The following is a 13,265-nucleotide window of genomic DNA, read 5'->3' as shown; positions in this document are numbered from 1 at the left end:
ATTATTTCTGTTTTCACATTGCTCTTTCTAATTAGGAATGCTTCTGAGTGATGAATTTTGGATTGAGTCAGGTCTAAATTTATCTAATGCTCTGCGGTGTTTGGATCCTATGCTCCAGTTCTGACCCTTCTCTAACAATTGGTGTTTGGAAATAATCAAGTAGTTAATATCGGTACAAGCCTGTTTTACAAATCTGAAGAAGCAGTATGAATCACATTTGTACAGTTAGTCTTCACTCTGATCTATTCTTGTTACTTTGATTATCTTTGTGCATGCTGTTAACCTGTCACTGAACTATTTTGAACAACGGAGGGAAGAGATGTAGGAAAAAATAGCTGGCTAGTGAAGGGGCAGCCACTTAGAACTCCTTCAGATGGCTATTTTATTTCAGTTACTTTGGCTGAAAATAAATTTAGGAGGTGGAAATTATTTTGCAGATTTACAGCACTGGCCATTTGTCATGGTGCAAAGTGTTTCATTTCTTGTAGGATGACTGCAGTAGCCACTGAACCGTCATTTTATCATTGTTGTCAATACTGAATTAGATTAATCCAACACAGATAGATACTGTGAAAATGAATATTTAAACTGTTTTCTACTCCGGGGACAAGTAGAGCATGAGGAAAACAGTATGATAATTAATATTAGTGCTAATACATCATGGCTTTTTCAGAAATCAGTCAGTTTCATTGTGCATGTTTAAATCCAAAAAAACCCTTTAACTTCTGCACAGAACATCAGATATAATTTGTATTATTGTATTCAGAATTGAAATTAATCACATATTGGATCAGTCCAGTTCTGCATCCAGGCTCTGGTAGTGGACGTTGTAGCTTCTTCAGAGAAAGGTGCAGCAAATACACCACTGTAGGCAGTTATGGAATAACATGCTCTCAGGAAATCTTCAAAACCATGATACAATCCTCCTACCCAAAAATCATACCACTCTAAGCTAAGAAGGGTTTCTTGTCTCATGGCTAATTGCAGCATTTGGTTCTTCATAGACTCTTAACTGCCACTGTATTCCCCATTAGCAACAGCTGCCAAAGACAGAATGGTAAAACAACAGCAAAGTTACACCACCATCTTTCATCCATCTCTTGCCACAAAGCTATAGTTTACCTTATCAGATGCCAAGTTTGCCACAGGAAGCCAGGCATTCCTGGCCTCCATGCTCACTACCACTGCAACTCTTTGTGAATGCCTAATTCATATAAAGAGTTGGCTGGTTGCAAGTACAGCAACTGACCTGCAAAACAACACAGGATGATATGAGTCTGTTGCCCTCATGCACTAAATGCCACTGGCTCCTCACTGAATATCACATCAAATCCCAGGTTCTAGTCCTAATATTCAAGACTTACAAGACGCTGGGCCCAGGCTGCATCTGGACCTGCCTCTTCCTGACCAGTGTTACTCAACAGGTTGTGCTCAGGAACAATGGCATTATTAAAAAGGGTGATCATGCAAGAGCTGCTTGTTCAGGTGTCTACAAGAACTTAGGCAACTGGTGGCTAGGTTGAGGCAAAAACAAAAAAGGGGGCAAAAGAACCCCACTTCCTGAGACTGACTCAGCTGTGATGAGGTTAGGATTCTTGATCTCACTTTCTGCTGAAAGCCATCCTGGACATGAGACTGAAGTGAAGCTGTGAAGGCTATACCCAGGACTTCTCCATTTCAAAAATGCTCCTGTACCTCTCAGAGGGCTATACAGCTGTGTATTGCACATCTTGCACCTGTGCCCTAGTGAGCATTGCCATGCTCAAATAGAGTCTTAGGGTAGGTCTACAATGCAATTAGACATATGTGGCTGGCCCAGGCCAGCTGACTTGAGTTTGCGGGGCTCAGGTTAAGGGGCTATTTAATTGCCGTGTTGATGTTTGTTGGGCTCAAGCTGCAGCCTCACAGGATGCTAGAGCCCAGGTTCCAGCCCGAGCCCAAACATCTACCCTGCAATTGAAAAGCCCCTTAGTCCGAGCCCTGCAAGCCCGAGTCCGCTTTCACAGGCCAGCCATGGGTTTTAATTGCCGTGTAGACATATGCATATGCATGGCATAGCTACAGTGCACATTGCTGCTACTCTCATGAGCTTTTTTCTTTTGGCCTAATTATAACTGCTTCTGCCACTTTTTAAAAAAAAAGAGGCAGTGATGTGATAGGATATGATGTAGTAAGTGAACGAGCATCACATTGTTTTAAAATTTCCAAAATCCATGCAAGGTTAACTCTAATAAACTTTATTGTCTACTAGGTTGTGTGCGCATTGGTTAATTTGAACAGGTGGATTTCACTCACAAACCATTCTAGCTGTGCTTTTACTTACCTCACTGTTCTTTGAAAGAACGCTGAGCACTATTGTTGATATATCAACATAATTCCATTCAGGTACCATAATTTTCAAACAGAATTAACTCTGCTAAAAAAATCTCTCCTTCCCAATGTCTGGCCCAAAAACCTGCCTACTTACAGGTCCTATTTTTAACCAAACTACTTAGTGTCCTGACTACAGAAGAGCTGCTCAAGAGCATCCTGCCACAAAGCTTGTAGTTGATAAAAGTAGTAAAATAAAAGTATAGTGCCAGGAAATGTAATTTATTGGGAACATCATGCTTTCTGCAAAATTGGACTCGGGAAAATAAAAGTTGCACAATCAGTGGAGAATTTCACCTGTTCATCGCTTTTAAAATACTGTCTTGCATGACCTTCTCATAAACAAACTAGGGAAATACAACCTAGTTGGAGCTACTGTAAGGTTGGGTGCATAACTGGTTGGAAAACCATTCCCAGAGAGTAATCATCAGTGGTTCACAGTCAAGCTGGAAAAGTATATCGAGTGGGGTCCTGCAGGGATCAGTTCTAGGTCTGGTTCTGTTTAATACCTTCATCAATGATTTAGATAATGGAATAGAGGGTATATTTATAAAGTTTGTGGATAATACCAAGGTGGGAGGGGTTACAAGTGCTTTGGAGGATAGGATTAAAATTAGGACTGTCAAGTGATTAAAAAAATTAATCACGTTTAATCAGGCTGTTAAACAATAGAATACCATTTATTTAAATATTTCTGGGTGTTTTCTACATTTTTCAAATATATTGATTTCAGTTACAACACAGAATACAAAATGTACAGTGCTCACTTTATTTTTGATTACAAGTATTTGCACTGTAAAAAAACAAAATAAATAGTATTTTACAATTCACCTATTACAAGTACAAGTACTGTAGTGCAATTTCTATCATGAAAGTTGAACTTACAAATGCAGAATTATGTACAAAAAATAACTGCATTCAAAAATAAAAATAAAACAACGTAAAACTTTAGTGCCTACAAGTCCATTCAGTCTTCTTTGTTTAAATTTGCAGGAGATAATGCTGCCTGCTTCTTGTTTATAATGTCACCTGAGAGTGAGAACAGGCATTCGCATGGCACTGTTATAGCCGGTGTCACAAGATAGTTACATATCAGATGCACTAAAGATTCATATGTCCCTTCATGCTTCAACCACCATTCCAGAGGACATGTGTCCATGCTGATGACAGCTTCTGCTCGATAATGATCCAAAGCAGTGTGGACCGATGCATGTTCATTTTCATCACCTGAGTCAGATGTCACCAGCAGAAAGCTGATTTTCTTTTTTGATGGCTTGTGTTCTATAGTTCCTGCATCTGTGTGTTGCTCTTTTAAGACTTCTGAAAGCATGCTCCACAACTCGTCCATCTCAGATTCTGTAAGGCACCTGAGATTCTTAAACGTTGGGTCGAGTGCTGTAGCTATCTTTAGAAATCTCACTTTGGTACCTTCTTTCTTTGCATTGTTCTTAAAAAGAACAACATGTGCTGGGTTATCATCCAAGACTGCTATAATATGAAAGATATGGCAGAATGTGAGTAAAGCAGGAGACATGCAATTCACCACCAAGAAGTTCAGTCACAAATTTAATTAACGCTTTTAAAAAAAAAAAAAAGTGTTATCAGCATGGAAGCATGTCCTCTGGAATGGTGGTTGAAGCATGAAGGGATATATGAATCTTTATCGCATTTGGCATGTAAATATCTTATGATGCTGGCTACAACAGTGCCATGTGAATGCCTGTTCTCACTTTCAGGTGCCATTGTAAATAAGAAGTGGGCAACATTATCTATCATAAATGTAAACAAACTTGTTTAAACATCTTAATGATTGGCTGAACAAGAAGTAGGACTGAGTGGACTTCTAGGCTCTAAAGTTTTACATAGTTTTGTTTTTGAGTGCAGTTATGTAACCAAAAAAAAAATCGATATGTGTAAGTTGCACTTTCATGATAAAGAAGTTGCACTACAGTACTGGTATGAGGTGAATTGAAAAATACTATTTATTTTGTCTTTTTTACAGGTCAAATATAATAAAAATAATATAAAGTGAGCACTGTGCACTTTGTATTCTGTGTTGTAATTTAAATGAATATATTTGAAAATGTAGAAAAAAACAAAAATAGTTAATACATTTCAATTGATATTCTATTGTTTAACAGTGCGATTAAAATGGCGATTAATCACAATGAATGTTTTTTAGTTAATTGCATGAGTTAACTGCGATTGACAGCTCTAATTAAGATTCAAAATGATCTGGTCAAACTGGAGAAATGGTCTGAAGTAAACAGGATGAAATTCAATAAGGACAAATGCAAAGTAGTCCACTTAGGAAGGAACAATCAGTTGCACACATATACAATGGGAAATGACTGCATAAGAAGGAGTACTGCGGAAAGGGATCTGGGCATCATAATGGATCACAAGCTAAATATATGAGTCTACAGTGTAACACAGTTGAAAAAAAGGAAAGCATCATTCTGGGATGTATTAGCAAGAGTGTTGTAAGCAAGACACAAGATGTAATTCTTCTGCTCTACTCTGCACTGACCTCAGCTGGAGTATTGTGTTCAGTCCTAGGTGCCACATTCAGGAAAGATGTGGACAAATTGGAAAAGGTCCAGAGAAGAGCAACAAAATGATGGAAGGTATAGAAAACATGAGGGAAGATTGAAAAAATATGGTTTTATTTAGTCTGCAGAAGAGAAGACGGGGGGGGGGCGGGGAGGAGGGGGCAGGGAGAGACATAATAACAGTGATTTAAATGTTACAAGGAGGAAGGAGATAAATTAGTCTTGTTAATGTCTGAGGATAGCACAAGAAGCAATGGGCTTAAATTGCAGCAAGGGAGGTTTAGGTTGGACATCAGGAAAAACTTCCTGTCAGGGTGGTTAAGCACTGGAATAAATTGCCCAGGGAGGTTGTGAAATCTCTGTCATTGGAGATTTTTAAGAGCAGGTTAGACAAACACCTGTCAGGGATGGTCTAGATAATACTTAGTTCTGCTTTGAGTGCAGGAGACTGAACTAGATGACCTCTTGAGGTCCCTTCCAGTCCTATGATTCTATAATACAGGACACTAATCGTTTGGAAGAGTTTGATTTTAAAATGTAGTTTATTAAATAATTAATATGACCAAGACTGATGTGAGATATGTCCTCTTCTTTATAAAAGAAGCAGCCTAATTACTATAGGTTAGAAGGCCAGGTGGATGCAAGAAGAGTTCATTATCACAAATTTTCTTTCCAGTGCAGGAAATTCAAGATTATTACAGTTCATTGACATAAAGTAATAGGTGTAATTCATCTTGTTGGATAGTGCTCCAGTATGCTTCAGCAATCCTTAATCCTGTGTGCTGAACAGTTTTTTGCCTGCACTAACAATCAGTGCTGCACAAAATTATTGCAGTCAATGACCCATAAGAGCCTAAAGTTGCAGTTCACAAAATAAAAACTGATAATTAAATGTCAGAAATTCTAAACATTTCACTCTTGATTTTGAACATTTTGTTAATGTGAGTAGAAAGAAACAAGTGTATTAGCATGCAACAAGGAATTAACCTTCCACTATTGGGTATGTCCCATAGGATTATCAGCAATATATTGTACATATTTAGCCAGTGTAACATATGATAATTTGGTCATACATCTCCAAAAAGACTAAGATAAAGGAGGTTTGCCATTTACTTAAATGGGGCTTGGAAATCATGCAGAGAGTTTTCTGTCCTGTGATTAAATTGAAAGGATTTTCTCTCAATTAGCCAGGTCACTCGAGGCCCTAAGCCAATCAGCATTTTTTTTTTAGCACTTTGCTTTCCATGGCCGAAGAATTAGCCTATTTGCAATTAGACAGGCCTTCATCAGATTTGCTTGTACCACATTTACATGCAGTGTATCTGTTGAACTCTTAAAGAGCGATCAGGAAGAGCTGCATGTTTTTAATGCGGTGAGAGACAAATGGGATGATGTAGATACAGGATGCTGTGCCATGTAAACTACTTTATTTACAGGAAGGTACGATCTTAGGTTTGAGACTTTAAAGTGCTCAACGCCCCTGTAAGGTGCCCAGTACTCTCAATGCTCATTGATTACAATACAAGTTAAGGGTCCTCAGCATCTTGCAGGATCAAGCCCCTGAAGAGGGCACAAGGCAGGGAGTGCAAAGCTGTAACAAGCATTGTAGCTCTGCTGGTCCCTAAAATGTTTCAAACAAAACAGTTTCAAAACTTTCAAGTAGAGCCCTGCGTGGAATTATTCTTTAATCCTGCTCCCACCCACTCCTGCTATTATGGCAGCAGGTCCTGAGGGCTCCCTGGGGATCCCAGTCCTGCTGCAGGGCTCTACTAACAAGTTCCTTGTTCAAATGCACTGAGTACCACTGTTTCTCTGTATCTTCTTTTTCCAACTGCTGTGCTGCGGTGAGCGTTTCCTATCACAACCAACTAACTCCTGTATCTCTGAGCTGTTGTTGTCATCAAAGTCATTGTTCCAGTCACACTGGTGAGGTCAATCAGACTCCCTCTTAGGTCTGGTAGGGACAGGGCTGATGTAACCACTAGGCAAACTAGACACCAAGATTTGGGGGTGCCAAAAAGCAGTGTCTGGCATTATGGGAGTCAGCTGAGCGGGGGGGGGGGAGAGGCCTCCATAACAAACCTGTCCCCGCAGCGAAGGGCACCGCGCAGGACAGTCAGTGGGAGCCTGCGGCGGAGCAAGGAGGAGACAGCCAGCTGGGTGCGGCGACCAGCACAGCTGAGGGACGGAGCCATTGAGGGAGGCAGGAAGTGGTCCTGAGCTCAGGTGAGCTTCGCCCTCCAATGCGCCGCGCCTGGGCTGAGAGAAAGTAAAACAATCCCGCAGTGTGATGGAGGGGAAAGGGCTGGCGCAGGTGCCACTTCCAAACACTGACCCCCCCCCCCCCCGGTGGCACTGTGCCAATGTGGGGAGCCAGCCCTGATCCCCAGGGAGATCCTCACCTGCTCCCTGGGAGGGCCCGGCTCTGCCCTCCTTGCCCCTGGCTCTCCCCCCAGAGGGCAAAGTACTCAGAGCCTGGGAATGTTTCGAGATCCTGCGAGCTGGGGGCATTCTCAGCCTTCTCCTTGCTCATAGCTTCCCCCCGGGGTGGAAGGGACCGTTGTGATAATCTCCTCTGACCTCCTTGTATTAATTCTAATGGACAATGCCACATTATGCAGTATTCATTTTTGAAAGTGTATAAGCGATGCTCCGGGGGAGGGGAGAGGGAGGTGGGGCGCAAGGTGGAAGTTTCGCCTAGGGCACAAAATATCCTTGCATCGTCCCTGGGTAGGCAGGTACCAATGCATCTATAATTGCCTACATTGACAAAAGGGAGCCATTTGCAGCTCAGAGAAGTGTCTCCATTCTTCCTCACCAGGGGAACTTCTGCCCCTGAAACATTAGAAAGATGCTTAATCAACTGTAAGTGTCTCAGTTCCTCATTTTAATAGCTGTACGCACTTAGGCCTGGATCCACATAGGGACCTGGGTTTTGTAACACAGTGTTGTGCCATCTGATTTTCAGGTGCCTAGAAAATCACTGGAACAATGTGTGTCACAAAGCCCGAGTTACACTCCCTATACAACAAAAGGGGAGAGCTAGGTGCCTAGGAATGCAGTCCAGAAGCCAGCATGCTAAGTGGGCAGCCACCTAAGTTGGCCACTGAGAGATGCTAATGACAGGGGTGAGTGTCACCCCTCTCAGTTAGGTGCCTGTCTCTGCTAGCAAGCCACAACTAGGAGCCCCTTTCCTGGTGTCAGGTGACCTAGGGACCTAAGACATTTCTTATGAGAATGAGTTAGGCTCTGCCTCACTCCTTGCTAAACAGCCAGAGAAGGTGGTACCCACCTTATAACTTTTATCCCAGTGTTTCGCAGGCTCACCAAGGCTGTGGAAGACGCTGGTTCAATCCCCCCACCCTCTGCCTGATTGGGGGAAAACAGATTTGAACAGGGCATCTCCCACCAGTGAGGAGCATAGAGCATGCTCTAAGCACTGAGCTATGGGTTCGTCTAATGTAAGGCTCCCTCATTCTCTCCTGTTGAAGCTGTTCCAGTTTGGATAAATAATTAAAGAGCAATTGGAACCAATGTAGTGGATCTTAGGTCTTACACCTCCCAGATGAGGGCCCAACCACCAAGCTATAGGGTCAGTCTCTCTCACTCAATAACAACTCACAGTAGCATTTAAAACTAGCCTAATTCAATTAATTATTATATTTATTACCTTTGCTGTGTTGTTCATGAAATTCCCACTGTGATTACAATTGCTCTGATAATAGTTCCTAGCATCAGTATTGAAGTTTTACTACATATGCTGTGCTCTACTGAGGGTCACTTCAAAATGTTTCTGTGCCACCCAATTCTAGTGACTAGCTAGCTGCGGGAGGGCATGACCCCCAGCTGCTTTACAACTGAACTTTAAATGTTTTTATTGATCATCAGTAAATGGGAGCAGGGAGCAAGAGCAGATGGTTTCATGGACAGCAAGCACCAAACGGGAGGGAAGAAATAGAAGCGGGGATAGAAACATGTTGATGGGAGGGGCAGTCACAGGCCAATTCACTGCAATTAGTGGGAGGCTCCAACTCAAAAAGGCTGGGAATCACAGCTTTGTAGCTATTTCTGACGCTCATCAGGCTGTTGTTCACTGTGCATTTCAAGCTGGTTTCTGTTAAGAAAGGTCATATGCCATTGTGCAATAAAAGCCATTTTCAATTAGCATTGTAGAAAAGTTGTCTGGAGCTCTCTTGATCCAGCTGGGGAAAAAATGTAGAAAAAAATACCGACCTTTTAGCAGATTGCTTCTCTCATGAGCATTTCCCTTCTTTCTAGTGATATCAGACAGCCCTGGAGTAAAAGACAGTTACCTTTTCCATAACTGGTGTTCTTCGAGATGTGTTGCTCATGTCCATTCCATATTAGGTGTGTGTGCTCCCCACATGAACCGGTGCCAGAAGTTTTTCCCTCAGCAGTATGTATAGAGGACCAGCTCTAGCGCCCCCTGGAGAGGAGCCCGCATGGTGCGGTGTAAGGGGCACCGCCAGCTCCCCCCACCATCAGTTCCTTCTTGCTGGAAACTCCGACAGTGGGGAAGGAGGGTGGGTTGTGGAATGGACATGAGCAACACAACTTAAAGAAGAAAAGACAGTTACCTTTTCTGTAACTGGTGTTCTTCGAGTGCTTGCTCATGTCCATTCTATATTAGGTGACTCCCAAGCAGTACCCCTGGAGGTGGGTAGGAGTTCACGGACGTGTAGATTGCAACATAGCTCTGCAGATCCCAGTGTCGTCCCTGGCCTGTGACTGATGGCATAATAAGTACTAAATGTGTGGACAGAGGGCCACATTGCAGCTCTACAGATGTCCTGGATAGGGATGCACGTGAGGAAGGCCACCAAAAACACCTGCGCTTTCAAGTGGGCTCTGACAACTGGTGGCAGCAGAACCCCCACCAGGTCGTAACAGGTCCTTATACACAAGGTAATCCAATTGGAAATCTTCTGCAAGGACACCGGGTAACCCTTCATCCTCTCCGAATTGGGTCGATTTATGGAAAGGCACGTATGCTCCAAGTAAAAAGCCAAGGCCCTCCGGATATCCAGGGCGTGAAGACACCTCTCTTCACTGGTCTTGTGCGCTTTGGGACAGAACCCCAGGAGGAAGATGTCCTGGTTCATATGGAAGGTGGAGACCACCTTTGGCAGAAAGGCCAAGTGGGGCTGCAGCTGAACCTTATCTGTGTAGAAGACCACGTATGGAGGCTCTGAGGTCAAAGCTTTAATTTCGGAGACCCGTTTCACCGATGTCATCACCACCAGGAATGCGACCTTCCATGACAGGTGGGAAAGGGAGCAGGAAGCCAGCGGTTCAAAGGGTGGGCCAGTGAGCCTAGAGAGGACTAAGTTAAGACCCCACTGTGGGATGGGAGCCCGTACCTGTGGGAAAAGCCTCTCAAGAATCTGACCGTCATGTCATGAGAAAACACTGTCTGGCCTTGGATCGGTGGGTGAAAAGTGGAGATGGCCACAAGATGCACTCTAATGGCAGAGTGTGCCGGGCCCTGGTTCCTCAAATGAACCAGGTAGTCCAGGACAGCCTGTATGGAGGAACGCGAGGGAGAGACGCCCCATTTGCACCCAGTGGGAAAACCTCCTCCACTTTGCCAGGTAAGTCAGTCTAGTTGAGGGATTCCTACTTTCCAGGAGGACCTGTTGGACCCCCTTCCAAACAGGTCCACTCCTCCAGGTTCAGCCACGTAGCATCCACGCCGAGAGGTATAGGGAGCCGAGGTTGGGGTGTAAGAGCCGACCGTGGTCCTGTGACAGCAAGTCCAGTCAGTTGGGCGGGGCCCAGGGAGGGGCTGCTGACAAGTTCATGAGCGTGCCGAACCAATGCTGGCGAGGCCACACCAGGGCGATCATGACAACCTGCACTTGGTCTCTCTTGATCCTTGCCAGGGCCATACTGATGAGTGGAATCAGAGAGAACGCGTACATCAGGCTCTCTGACCATGACAGGAGGAAGGCATCGGAGAGGGAGCCCTTGCTCAGACCTTGCCAAGAGCAAAACCGGTAGCATTTCCTGTTCTGTCTCATGGCAAACAGGTCCACTTGGGGAGTTCCCCACCTTTGGAAGATCATGCAGGCTACCTCTGTATAGAGCGACCACTCATGGTGAGAGGAGGCTTGCCTGCTGAGCTGGTCCACCAGCATATTCCCAATGCCGGGAAGGTGACAAGCATCCAGGTGGATTTTGTGGCTAATGCAGAAGTCCCAGAAACGGAGTGCCTCTTGGCAGAGAGTCGAGGAGCACATCCGTAGAACATCAAGGCTGTGTTGTCCGTCAGGACTCGCACCACCTTGCCCAACAGGTGGGGCAGGAAGACTCTGCATGCCAGCCGGACTGCTCAGAGCTCTTTGACGTTTATGTGCAACTGCGCCTCCTTGGGTGACCACATCCCCATAGTCTGGAGGACGCCGAGATGTGCACCCTAGCCTAAGTCCGAGGCATCCGACATCAGCTCGATGGAGTGAGGAGGGTTGTTGAATGGAACCCCCTCCAGGACTGTCCTGAGGTTGGTCCACCATCGCAGCAAGGTAAGTATTGCTTGGGAAGTGGTAAAAATCTTTTCCAGGGGGTCTCGGGACTGGGAACAGACCATCCCCCCAGCTATTGTTGCAGGAGTTGCATCCAGAGCCTGGCATGGCAGACCACGTAAGTGCATGCTGCCATGTGGCTTAGCAGGCACGGACAGACCCTGGCTGTAGTCAGAGGGAAATGCAGAGACTTCTGCAATGAGGTTCGTCAATGTATGGAACCTTTCCAATGGCAGGAATGCTCTGGAGCAGGTCAAGTCAAGGACTGCTCCAATGAACTCTATCCTCTGCACTGGCACTAACATTAACTTTTTTTCATTTACCAGTAGGCCCAGAGAGCGGCACGTGGCTTGAAGTACTGCAACATCCCTTTAGACTTGAGACCTGGAGCTGCTCTTGACAAGCCAGTTGTCGAGGTACGGGTAGATCTGGATGCCCCGGTGCCTGAGGTAACCTTCTGCCACTGACATGCACTTGGTAAACACATTTGGTGCCATTGCCAGACCAAACGGGAGGACTGTAAACTGGAAGGAAGCGTCTGGGTCCTTGAAAGATCGCTATGTGGACGTCTGAGTCCTTCAAGTCGAGGGTGGCATACCAGTCTCCCGGATCCAGGGAGGGGATAATAGAAGCCAGAGAGACCATGTGGAATTTTAGCCTCTTGAAGTACCTGTTGAGGTCTCGCAGGTCGAAGATGATTCTGTAGACCACCCTTGGCCTTTGAGATCAAGTAGTACTGAAAACAGAACCCTTTGTTCCTGTACTCAAGAGGAACTTCTTCCACCGCACCCAGCTGGAGCAACCCCTTTACTCCTGTGCTAGGAGGCTCTCGTTGGAGAGGTCCATGAAGAGGGATGGGGAAGGTGGGTGGGAAGGGGGGTAGAAAGGAACTGTAGGGTATAATCCTGCTTCACTGTGCTGAGGACCCAGCGGTCTGAAGTTACAGTGGTCCAAGCAGGGAGGAAAAGGGAAAGGAGGATCCAAAGTAGTCTGGTAGGTCGCTCTCGGGCACACCCTCAAAACGACCATTTGGCCCCTTGCTTGTTGTGGGTCAATCCCTACTGGGCAGAGGGTGGAGACAGGTGGTTTAGGTGGTGCTTGTAGCCCTGGGCTCGTTTGTGGGGCTGGTCCTGCCACGGCTGGCTCTCCTGGCCCGCAGGCTGCTACGGTTTGAACCACTTACACACTGGGGCTGGGATATAGAGACCCAGGGTTTTCAGGGTGCTGCAGGAGTCCTTGAGGCCATGAAATTGCTGTCTGTTTGCTCCGCAAATAGGGCACTGCCGTCGAAGGGCAAGTCCTGCAATGACTGCTGGGCCTTGGTGGGCAACCCAGAGAGGAGCAGCCAGGAGCCTCGCCGCATAGACACAGCAGAAGCCATGGTGTGGGCAGCAGCAGCAGCACCCCCCGATGCCACCTGGAGGGCCACCCTGGCCGCAGTCGTGCCCTCATTGAGGATTGCTTGGAACTCCTTCTTGGAAGCCTCAGGGAGTGACCCTTCGAACTTGGCCATAGCTTGCCACATATTAAAATCATATCGGCCAAGGAGGGCTTGGTGGTTGGCCACTCTCAGCTGAAGGCTGGAAGACCAATAAACCTTACGTCCAAAGAGATCCAGCCTCTTCAAGTCTTTATTTTTGGGAGTAGCCCCAGGGTTGTCCTTGCCTCTCCTTGTGGTTAACCACCACAACCACAAGAGAATTGGGGCTGAGTGGGAGTATAAGTACTCGTGCCCTTTGGTTGGCACAAAGTACTTGCATTCGGCCCTTTTAGAGATAGGGGCCAGGGAACAGGGGGTCTG

At 45.6% G+C, this 13,265-nt stretch overlaps 1 long non-coding RNA gene across 2 annotated transcripts; it reads left to right on the top strand.

The window, feature by feature from the left end:
- The first annotated feature begins 6,855 nt into the window (after nt 1-6,855).
- Nucleotides 6,856-13,000, top strand: LOC123369985. Of its 2 annotated transcripts, none has more exons than XR_006579234.1 (3): nt 6,856-7,148; nt 11,791-11,880; nt 12,741-13,000. It is a non-coding gene; the product is annotated as an uncharacterized LOC123369985 (long non-coding RNA). The 2 variants fall into 2 exon arrangements; XR_006579233.1 differs by having other exon boundaries at nt 11,791-11,913.
- The last annotated feature ends 265 nt before the right edge of the window (nt 13,001-13,265 follow it).

The sequence above is a fragment of the Mauremys mutica genome, chromosome 1 (genome assembly GCF_020497125.1).
Source record: "Mauremys mutica isolate MM-2020 ecotype Southern chromosome 1, ASM2049712v1, whole genome shotgun sequence".
Classification (NCBI taxonomy): Eukaryota; Metazoa; Chordata; order Testudines; family Geoemydidae; genus Mauremys; species Mauremys mutica.
This window is presented reverse-complemented; position numbering and strand designations above follow the sequence as displayed.